Raw genomic sequence first — 11,831 nt, 5'->3', positions numbered from 1 at the left:
CCTTCATGTAAACAGGCCCTTACAAAACCTTTTGTGGGTAGTAGTATAAACAAATAATAGCATGATTTGTACGTCATATTTGGCATAAATACCACTCGTGATATTTCAAAATTGTCTCAAATCTCACGTATAACAATTTTGAAAAATCACTTGTGGTATTTAGGCCAAATATCACTACAAATCATGCTATTACCTATACAAATACTTTGGGGTTATGTAACAATGGTGTAATTTACCCTGCAGCTCCTGTACTATCCTCCTCATCTAGTGTTATTCCAGGATCTTCTATCTTAACAAATTTTTTCTTTAAGTCTTCAAATTCTTCATTCCCGTTCTCAACTACATAATTTTCCATTCGTGAAAGAATTGTGTACTTATGGTGTTTAAATGGACGTGCCAGGAAGGACCGAGGTTGCCTTATCATCAGGGTAAACAACTTTACATCTTGGGTACGGCCATGGACAACAGGAAAATAGTTTCCATCTCGATCACCAAAATTTTCCTTAGAGAATCCTCGTAGCAAGTCTTCAACCAACTTAAATATTAAAAAAAAAAAGAAAAAATTAAAATGATACTTTGCCCTGCAAGATAAAAACTGAAATGAAAGTGTTAGATAAATATCTTTCTCAATTTCATTAATAATTCATAACGGAAATACAAAGAAAATTAATGTGTGATGAGTGTTTGGAAATCAGATGAAAAACTGGTCAGTTTTGCATCCTTAATTTCTCCCTCTAAAATCATTTTTTCGAGGAGTAATATCAAGCATTCGACACAGTGTTTTATCACCAGATGAAACACCTCGAAATGCGCGTCGTACTTTCAACTCTCTTAACAGTGTGTCATCTGGTGATGAAACACTGCATCCCGGCCCGTGCTTGATATATTACGTCAAGACGCAGCCGACCGCAATTAATGCAGAAGTTTGAGTTTCTTCTTCACCCTTCAAAGAAAAGGTAAAGGTAAAGAGTCCTTCTTTTCCGTCGGTAACTCAAGATAGTCATCTGACTAACAAACATGAGGCCGACAGTGCGCTCATTTTTTTTCTTCCAGGGGGTGTTCCGGGCTATTTCAGGGTGTTCTGAGGGTGTTCCAGGGATGTTCCGGAGTGTTCCGGGAGTGTTCCGGACCCGTTCTGAGTTTTACAGACACCCGAGGGAATTCTGGTTTAACCTGAGAACAGATTTTATCTACAAGGCTTGTGCGTTGTGTGTGTTTCAGTGCATTTGCCTCAATGAGATATGATAACTGTAACCGCACCAAATTACTTAAAAGCCGACAAGTTGACTATGGGGTGATCTTAGCGGAGCCCATACCTAAGAAAATTTGGTAATCCATCCAACCGAGAAATTTTGGTAATCACGTGACCATACGCCCGTCCGACCGTCCGTCAGCACCGCCAGCATAACAATGTAAAATAACTCAATTAACACAAGCAACTTGAGGTTATTTGGCAGGAAATCGCATGGCCACCCGCACGTTCAAGCTATGACCAAGCTAGCTTAGCGACTTTTCCTAAAACCTGTCTGGGAACATTTCAAAGTCGTCGTGACGTGCACGTCAATTTTAACGTTTCCATGGCAACCAAGTTTTGTTTTTCAAAATCTGCTATTTTATAAAAGGTTTTATTTCAATTTTTACTTTTTGAAGTATTATATTACACTTTATTTAGCATTATCCTGTCAAATTTGACACAACTGTTGATGTAATCCAGGAATTTTAATGACTAATTTGAGAGAAAAAAACATGATTGTAACATAACTAAATGGCAGATGCTTGGTTCATTTTTCATCAGTGTTCGATTTTCTTGGAATTTCAAACCTTGAATTTTTTTTATGCTTCCTTGTAAGCATCCTTTTATACACGATCTATCATGATTACCTTGATTTAAATATACGTATTTTGAGTAAAATGGAATACATTTAATTAATTCAACATGACGGTTCCAAGATGTCGGATCCAGTACCTTTTTAAACGATAATTGGCGTCATCATGGTTCACTGCTATTGTTAAGTTTTATTAATATGCTACCCAACTTCTTGATTTTATTAGACAACCAACTATCTTTTATGGCTATATGCATGGCTGAGAGGAATTTAGGGAGCTTAAGCAACAACGACGGCGACGACTGAAAAAACGTCACTTAAAAAGTGAATTCGCGCTGCTTGAAACTTTATCGCGCTTATTCCATCTCGTTTAATTCTCCAAAGGTTTGCAAATTTTTTTGAATTGAATTCTAAAGGACTGTATCAAAGTTCTGAGGAAAAGAAAAGGAGAGTTGTCTTGTGTTTCCGTCCTCGACAAAACGTGAAATCAGGCACTTTCACGTTGTATTCGTGCAACGACGGCTAGGAAATGTACAAAAAAGTGTGATGCGCGTGAAAAGTTGTTGTTTTGCTAATCTAAACCTATTGATGTCCTCATTGCTTAAGCTCCCTACAAGACAACGTCAAAATGCGCCGTAAAATACGTTTTTTGTGCTAACCCAAAACAACTTTACATCTTGGGTATGGCCATGGACAATAGGAAAATAGTTTCCATCTCGATCACCAAAATTTTCCTTAGAGAATCCTCGTAGCAAGTATTCAACCAACTCAAATGTACAAAAATAAAGAAAAAATGATATTTGGTCCTGCATAATAAAAACTGAAATGAAGGAGGAGTTAGATAAATATCTTTCTCAAATTCATTGATAATTCTTAAAGGAAATACAAAGAAAATTAATGTTTAATGAGTGTTTGGAAATCAGATGAAAAAGTTCAAACTTTTGTGCAAACAAATTAATCGTTTTAATAGACTCAGGGATGCAAGGCTTAGAGAAATAGAGAATACTTCATGGAAAGTGCTGGCGTACGGTATTTACGCACGAGTTGTTGACGTATCAGAAATCGAACAAGTGAGCGCGCAACGAGTAAGATTTTTGATACAAAAGCAACGAGTGCGTAAATACCGTACAAAGCACTTTCCATGTGGTATTGTGTTTATTATATAGATACTGAGACATTCATCATTTTGGCGGCCTTTTTATTTTAAATCGTTCAAAAATGCTAAAAGTTGCCGCTACACACTTAACGCAAAATGACAACGAAAACGAAGTATCAGCTTTTTTAGTAAAAACGTTTGTTAAAAGCATAAATGACGGTAAGGATATGAGGTAATCCAAGAACTATAAGTAATCTTAACTGTTTGTTCTCAATACACAATTGAAAATGAGTGAATTTACGTAAAATGGCCGGTTTCAATATAAGCTTAAGCTTAAATGAAAGGCAAAGTAGCTCCGACAAAAAGCACAACAAAAGCTTACGTCTCGTTCTGTTTTTCCCTCTCCGCTGTTGTTTCGCCGGCTCTCTACGGCTTTCTTTATCGACAGTGAAACAAAAGAAACTATTCCACTCCATTTCCGAAATGTTTTTCACTTTTTTAGCGAGAAAAACTCTTTGAGTAAAACTTTTCTCGTTGAATGTGTGCGAAGCGGCGCTGCAAGCTGCAATAAAAGGCGGGAATTTTCGCGCGAAACTCACACACCTCTGTGGCTTCTGATTGGACGTATCATTTTTCTCACACGTGAAAAAACATCGTTCGCGATTCTGATTGGACGTATCATTTTTTTTCACGTGTGAAAACCATCGTTCGCTCCTCTGATTGGCTAGAACTAATTTGCGTACGAAAATTTACGACATAGGTTTCTGGTGAGTATTTCTCCGTATGTATATAATAATAGTTTATATTCCACCTACCGCCATAATACTCGAGGCTTGTCCGGTTTCAGTCTTCTAAAAATAAGATATGGTAAGGGAATGAAAACAGAACTGAAAACCACATGTTTCTAACCACTTTTAGGTTTGTTTGGAGCAACTGGATTAAGATGTGACTATAGAATCTACAAAGGACTTAGAACCGTTCGGCTGCGAAATATTTTCCCAAAATGAATTCCGTAGTAAGAGGATTTTGACAGACACCAACGCTAAATTGTACTCACGTACTACAGGAAACTAAAAAGCGTACGGCGTCATTTTAGCCTGCGAAAACATCCGTTTCTCTTCGCTCTTCGCCGCCGGGGACGTTTCGCGAGGAGGAACGTCTGCGACTCAGCGACAGAAATTCCATACTGATGACGTAAAATCTGTCCGGAATCCGGTCAGAAGCGCTGATTGGTTGACGGAGTAGTTACATTGTTTTAGCTATTGTTTACGAATGACAGACAATAGACAAAAGGCCACAAAGGTCAAATGTAAACGCGAAGAATCTCTAACAAAACAGTCAATATTTCTGGAATATAGTCTTCTCTAGAAGAAGCGTTTGAGTTTTGCTGGAGCTCGTTGGCAGATGAACACAACACTTCACTAAAATCAACCAGAAGACACGCAAAATTGGACAAATTTATATTTGGAACCCCATGACTACCGGATTCATTATGTAAACATTGATTTGCGTCATCAGTATGGAATTTCTGTCGCTGAGTCGCAGACGTTCCTCCTCGCGAAACGTCCCCAGCGGCGAAGAGCGAGGAGAAACGGTTGTTTTCGCAGGCTAGCGTCATTTATATTTTGATTTAACCGCGAACCCTCTGAGACCAATCGCACTTGATGCAGCATGACACCGTTCCAGAAAATGATCTCTTTATAAAGCAAAGTGAAAGAGAGTTACCCACAGGCATGTAACATAAACTGAAATAGATATACCGTAAAATTCCGAAAATAAGCCCCTCCATGTATAAGCCCCTCCAAATATAAGCCGCCCAAACTCGTAACGCAAAAAACCCTCTGTCAAATCGCCCCTCCGAATATAAGCCCCCCCGGGGGCTTGTACTTTGAAGTTGCCCTCAAATACAAAGCAAAACAAAGCAAAAACAGTAAATTTCCTTCCAAATATAAGGCTAGCCCAATCGATTTTGAAACGCAAATGTCCTTCCGTAGATAAGCCCCCCGAATATAAGCCCCCCGAATATAAGCCCCTCCAAAAATAAGCCCCTCAAAAAGGGCCTTTGAAAAATATAAGCTCCGGGGCTTATTTTCGGAATTTTACGGTATATGTCTACATATTTCTCAAAATACAGCTGTTCATATTCTGAATGGCTTTATTACATTTTTTTCTGTATCAGGAATCTCACTCGTTCGATTTTTGACACACAACCAGTCGTGCCCAAATCCTTTTTTAGGGCACTTTCCTCTTGATGAAGTATTCTCTATTTCTGTATCATTGAAAACCCATTGAGTGCTTTTATTTATGCCGGCAAAGCGACAACATGAGTCTTTGGCCCTCAAAATATTGATTTTCGGCGATATATTTTGATCGTGTTGGTACGCCCTGGTTTTTTGATGGCACTCGAAAAGCAAATGTGTATCAAACACGTTTTTAAACCAATTTACACGTACCTGATAGGAGAAACAACTGTTTATGAAGAGTCTGATCTCTCCACGAAGCTTGGGTAAGTTTCTTTGGAATTACCTGATAAAAATCATGCTTAATTGCATCCAAACTCGTTCCCAGGGTTTCTCTTATCTCGTACCCATATCCCTCACGGTCAAGGGAAAGGGAGATCTCACATTTCAGGGTGAGACTGAATGAGATCTGGGTACAAGATTGAGGTTGCTCGTCTCTCCGTCCCACATTTTCGTCCATTAAGGGTTAAATATAGAACATTGAAGTTTTAAAATTACTGCTCTTTGCGCAAAGCTAACTGGCTGAATTCGGCCTCGGTGGATAACGCTCTCCGAGATCTGTATTATTTTTATATCATATGAAAGCCGAATTAAAACTTTTCTTATTATTAGTTCCAAATACCCCAAAGTTCTTAAAATCCTTTCAGATTAATTCCCTTAACCATCGAAGAACGTTAAAATTTCAAAACATTTGCCTGTTTCTTGACAGAGATTCAGAATATGATCATGAACCGAAAGGGCTTTAAATCCGTTGAACTATATTATGATTTTTTTTCCCTTTAATCCTTCCGTTTTAGCAAGTTATTCGGCTATTTTACTGTAAGGGAATCAATCCGGATTCCGGAAACTGCAAAATTTTGTTTGTAGTATTCGGAATCTGGGAAATTTTGCATGTGGAATCCGAAAGCCTAGGCTTTGGAATCTGGAATACATTTCAAGGAATCCAGAATCTACTAACGATTGGAATCCAAAATCTAATACCTGGAATCCGGATTCCAGGATGTGGAATTCAAGAAACCAATGAAGAGCTGTAGTTTAAGAAATATGTAAACATAGCTTACGAAAGCGATCAAATGGTTTGCACTGTATTTCATTTTATGTTACATGCCTGTGGGTACCTCTCTTTCACTTTGCTTTATAAAGGGATCATTTTCCGGAACGGTGTTATGCTTCATTAAGTGTGATTGGTCTCAAAGGGTTCGCGGTTAAATCATAATATATATGACGCTGTTTACTTTCCTCTAGTACGTGAGTACGATTATTGGATGGTGTCTGTCAAAATCCTCTTACTAACAAATTCATTCTTTGAAAAATATTTCGCAGCCGAACGTTTCTAAGTCTTTGTGGATTCCATACTCACATTTTAGTGCAGTTACTCTAAAAAAACCTAAAAGTGGTTAGAAACATGTAGTTTTCAGTTCAGTTTTCATTTCCTTGGCATATCTTCAGACTTTCGGAACATTTGTTGTAAAATTTCTTGCTTGCCTGCTTCTCCTAGGATTTTCGAACATCTAAAAAATGGTATAATTGTCTATTTTTGACGGATTTTTACCCTAAAAAGGTCACCTAGAATTTTCGGGAGCCTTTTTTCTGGCTGAAATTTTCGAAAAGGTAAGTTTTGATCCCTATAATTTAATCACTAGACTTTCAGCTAGGAAATCCGAACAGATGAAAAATTTTTAGGGGATAAAAATATGCCTATATCCACCGTTTAAATACCAAAATACGTTTAACAATGCTATGTTTAAGTGGTTTTGAACTATGTTCTCGTTGGGTGCCCCTGTATCTTATTTTTAGAAGACTGAACCCGGACAAATCTCGAGTATTATTGGGGTACGAAATGATAAATAAAAAAATAAACAGATAATGATTTAGAGGTTGCACATCCACAAATAAAGTGTTTCTTCGTCCACCATTAAATGGTTTTGTGGGCTATACGACGGATGCAACGACCAGAGAGCCTACTGAATTTGACTTACCGCCATAATACTTCAAGCTTGTCTGTGCGTGTTCAGTCCTCTAAAAATAGAGATATGGCAATCAGGTGAAAGCAAAGCTGAAAACCATGTTTCTATCTACTGTTACATTTTTCTGGTTCTGTGGTCCTCATCAATATTTCGTTAATATTAAGGAAATGACATTAAAAATTTTGGTGCGACATTTACAAAAGAGTCAGTTCCTATCGGTGCTTAATACTCACAGTTTTCAACATAAATTTGATGTTACACAAAGTATTCACTGATTAAGAGTTATTAAGACGGAAACCACTGAAAAATCTTGCTATCTAGAAACCTTAAATACGCATAACGACACGGTCTGAGTGACGAGAGTAACCTCAAAATAAAATAAATTAGAGTTCAAACCATTTGATCGCTTAATTACATAGATGATTCACACATCTGCCATTAAAGAAAGAGCTTTTTCAGAGTTTTGAATCTAATTATCCCCATTTTCCTTGCTTATAAAATACTCTAAGCTATTGGCTCGAGTTAGTGTTCTGATATCTGTCTGTCTGTTAATTTTGTTGTTGTTTGTGTATTTCTTTTCCTATTAAAAGTCTTCTAAAATGTTCCAACTCACATTCAGCTAGGTGAAGTCTTCTATTTTTCTATTACACATTAAAGCCTGTGAGTGCCTTTAATTTTTTTTTGATGCTGTGACATTCACATCAGTCTTTAACCCTAAAATATTGATTTTTTAGTGATCGCTTTTGATCGTTTTGGGTGGTGTACGCTAAAACGTTCCGCTCTCCCTCTTAGCAAGGATGTTTCAAGCACGGTTTTTAGTCATCTTACCTTACGGAAGAAATTTCTGTTTCTGAAGAAATTGATTAATTCCTGATGCTTTAGGAAATCTCCTTCGACTTGTTTGAAACAAAATTATGAACAGTTTCTGAATTCAGTAATATTTACCTCAATTCGTTCCCAGGGTCCCTCATCTGATCTTTCCCTCGCCTATTTTTCTCCAATAGGCGTTAAGTATCGAGTATCGACGCTTCCTGCTCTGTGCGCAAACGCAATGCTACTATTGGAGTGTGATGGTGACGTAAATGCACACTCTTCTAGTTTTTTAATAAAGTTATAAAAGTGTCATTTCATAAACTATTAGTGACAAAAAATAGCTGAATTACACTCTCTCCGAAAATTTCGGTTCTTTTTTTTTTTTTTCTTTTTCTGATATATGATGTTAAAAAGTCAAAATTTTACAAATGGGCTGATGGTCGAATAAATTCTTTTACACCCGGAAATTTTGCGTACCTCGGATGGCTGATACTTCCTTAAGTATTGCATGAAAAAAGCTAAAAATTGCACAGATTATTTATTCAATCTTGTCATTCAATATTGGCAGTTGCTTGTGTTGAGTTGTATTTCAGTTTTGAAATGTGATTCTTGTTTAGTCCTTTTTATAAAATTTTAACGATAAGGCAACAAAATTTAAACAAAGACGTCAGCAAAGATTCTCCCAGAACGCACAATTTTCATGTGTTAAGGACTTGAATGAATGAATTAATTAATCAATATCCTTTATTTAAACACGATGAATATTAAAGCAGTAAATGCTTGAGGGTTCTTGTGTACTAAAAACTTTAATACATTCATATCTAATGACTTCTTTCTCACTCAGTGACCACTGCTGATCACCACTTTCTTTGATCATGGCTGGATCTTATGAGAGTTTAAAACAAGATATTCATTTCTTCATTATTATCCGCCACAAAAAAGAAAAAGAAAAAAACGTAAATTAGAGAAATTAAGTTAAATATTTTCTACCTGAATCGGTTATGTTTCGTTCACATACAAACTCAAGCATCAGAAAACCGTGAAAAGAACATTTAACCAAATCATCAGGCAAAAGGGACAGTGCATTTCATAGGTATTGTTTCTTAGCTAATACGAAAAAAAATACAGAGAGGGTGTGCTTTCAGGTATCGATATGATTGGCTGAGCATGTCGTGTTACGAAAGTTCAATGACATGTTTACCTCATAGTACATAAATATAGTGGCCGAAAGGAACAAAAACAAAAAACAAGACTCGAAAACATAACCCGCTAACCCCGCACAGAAACACACATAGCCAAAACGGAAAATGATAACCAAACGTCAATCTGGACTGAGAAACAAAGATCCCAAACAGAAATACACTATCCCCAAAAGGAAACACAAACAAATCCACCAGAATCACCCACCAGGCCTGAGTGACGTATATCGCAAAATATTAAACAGAAACTCACCCAAAAAACGAAAACACGAAATGGAAAAAAAAAGTTTGCTATATATGAATCAAGCATTGTTTAGACACTGATTCGCTCTATGTATGGTAATCTGGTATACTTTCTTGAAATAACCACATTGACACAATTCTTTAAAAAATCAGTAGAACTGTTGGGCTGTTATCGAAATTGCGACATTTTGTTCCCTTTAGCATACTTATTTCCATTTATCACTCTATGATAACACTCTATCTTCGATACGGTATAATTGAATGGGGTCAAGCAAGCAAATCACAACTAAACAAATTTTCTAGTCCTTCAGAAACGCGCTCTTCGCTTTATTCACTTTGCTAAACCGCGTGATTATCCCATTTCTCTCTTTATCAATACAAAAACACTACCAATCAACTTTCTCTATTATCAGCTACTAGCAGAAACATTAGGGCCATTTATTCGAGGAAAAATAAGACGCGTCTTACATAAGACGCGTCTTAAATAAGACGCGAACTGTACCATTTATACGAGCATGTCTTATCTAATAAGACGCGTCTTAGCTAAGCCGCGTCTTATTTTAGACGAAATGTGCCGTTTATACGGAAAGTTCGCGTCTTATTTAAGACGCGTCTTATGTAAGACGCGTCTTATTTTTCCACGTATAAATGGCCCTAATGTCTGACTTGAGAAACAACTTAGTACCTACGAACATTCAGGAATTGTTCCTTCCACTTTCTCGTGTACATTCATACGGCACTAGGTTAGCCTGCCAACAGGCCTTTGGTCGAGCGGGGAACTAGGGAGAGGGAAAAGCAATTTAATTTAAGCAATTGGAAAGAAGAACTTTCATCTACAACCGCAATTCAAAAATGAATTATTTCATATATATCTCACATCATTTCACTCCTCACGGGAGATATGAACTCAATAAATTGACCTCGCTCCCAATGTGTGGCTTCATAGCTCAGTTGGTAGAGCAACGCACCGGTAACGCAGAGGTCACGGGTTCGAATCCCGTTGAAGCCCTGATTTTTTTCAGGATTCTTCTTTCCAACTGCTTAAATTGGAAAATTTACTGCGATGATCATTCTTCACTTTCATCTACAACCGCAGTTCAAAAATGAATTATTTCATATATACTTCACATCATAAGCAAAACTTGTTTTAAAAGGAGAGAAAAGGGTTCCTCAGGCTCCTTTGAATTTTTAAATGTAACATGTGGTAATCTCTATTGATTTTTCAAGTAATAAACAAATGGAAGAAATAGACATTTTCAATTAAATTAAAAACTGAAATATGTGTCCACAACACAACGCAAAAGCAAAATAAACTTTTACTTATGGACCTGTAATTTTTAATTTTGCCGAGCAGACACACGAAAATGGCTAAGAACTATAAATAGCTACTTTAAAATTCTATTTATCGAGCCAAACTCCTCTCCAACAAAAACAAATTATACATCAAAAGAAACGAAATTTCCGTAGTTTTCAATTCTAGCGGTGCATTTATAATGAGGGCATGCGCAGACTCTATTGATTTTTCAAGTAATAAACAAATGGAAGAAATAGACATTTTCAATTAAATTAAAACTGAAATATGTGTCCACAACACAACGCAAAAACAAAATAAACTTTTATTTATGGACCTGTAATTTTTAATTTTGCCGAGCAGACACACGAAAATGGCTAAAAACTATAAGTAGCTACTTTAAAATTCTATTTATCGAGCCAAACTCCTCTCCAACAAAGGCAAATTATACATCAAAAGAAACGAAATTTCCTTAGTTTTCAATTCTAGCGGTGCATTTATAATGAGGGCATGCGCAGACGAGATTTTGCTTTAGGTCCCTCGCGTGGTCGTCGTGCTGCGTGGGAAATTGGCTTCAACTAATCAAAAGCACTACCAAGATCTGGGTATAATAATGCGTCATCAGTATGAAATTTCTGTGCTCGTTTCTCAGTCATCATTTCGCGGGGAAACCAGTGGTGGCGCCGGTGAATGTCGGCTGTTTTCTCGCGCTACCTAAATTCCTGCTTGATGACAGGCTATATTTTGCCAGTACCGACAGGCTGATTTTTTGGGTTCTTTATTTCTCGGCCATTGTCCTTGAAACGACGATTCCCTTTCAATAAAGAATTGATTGCGAGGGACTTTATGCTCAATCAAACTCCTAAAAACGGTATAATTTTTTTGGTGAGAGGGAATAAAGTTATCACCGCGTAAAAGTACTTGGTCTGAACGTGTCTTCTAATGTGCTTCAATTGATCGCCCCTATTTGTTGTAAGGGAATCCCAAGCTGTGGATTCTGGATGCTAGATACGGATCTCCGGTCCTTGTCATTGGAACTTGAATTCTGGGTTCCTTGAGTTGTATTCCGGATTCAAAAGCCTAGGATTGAGGATTCCACAAGGAAAAATTTTCCATATTCTGGAACCAATATTCGCTTAATTGGGGCAAAATTAAT

The sequence above is a fragment of the Porites lutea genome, chromosome 4 (assembly GCF_958299795.1).
Source record: "Porites lutea chromosome 4, jaPorLute2.1, whole genome shotgun sequence".
Taxonomy (NCBI): domain Eukaryota; kingdom Metazoa; phylum Cnidaria; class Anthozoa; order Scleractinia; family Poritidae; genus Porites; species Porites lutea.
The sequence above is the reverse complement of the archived record's forward strand: the minus strand, read 5'-3'. Positions refer to the sequence as shown.